Genomic DNA, 293 nt, shown 5'->3' with positions numbered 1-293 from the left:
AAAAAAAAAAAAAAAAAAAAAAGTGAACATTTTTACATTCAAAAATTCTCACAGGCTCTCCCTTAAATATTTAAACAATTTACATTTTTATTTATTTAGTTGTAGGTGTGGGAGCAAATACCACATTCTGAATTGCAGAAGTCAGAGGACAACTTTTGAGATTCTGTTCTCTTTATACCATTTGGGTCCCAAAGATTAAACTTGGGTACTCAAAACTTGTCAGTAAACAGCTTTTCCTCTAAGCTATCTTGCTAGCCCTTAAATTTTTTTTTTTTTTTTTTTTTTTTTTTTTT

The 293-nt window shown here is 28.0% G+C and overlaps 1 protein-coding gene across 3 annotated transcripts in view; it reads left to right on the top strand.

Moving 5' to 3' along the window:
- Pafah1b1 (platelet activating factor acetylhydrolase 1b regulatory subunit 1) overlaps positions 1–293 on the top strand; it is a 54,354-nt gene that overhangs the window by 8,979 nt on the left and 45,082 nt on the right. The gene's annotated exons all lie outside the window — the stretch shown is intronic.

This window comes from Mastomys coucha, unplaced genomic scaffold, assembly GCF_008632895.1.
Source record: "Mastomys coucha isolate ucsf_1 unplaced genomic scaffold, UCSF_Mcou_1 pScaffold5, whole genome shotgun sequence".
NCBI classification, from domain to species: Eukaryota; Metazoa; Chordata; class Mammalia; order Rodentia; family Muridae; genus Mastomys; species Mastomys coucha.
This window is presented reverse-complemented; position numbering and strand designations above follow the sequence as displayed.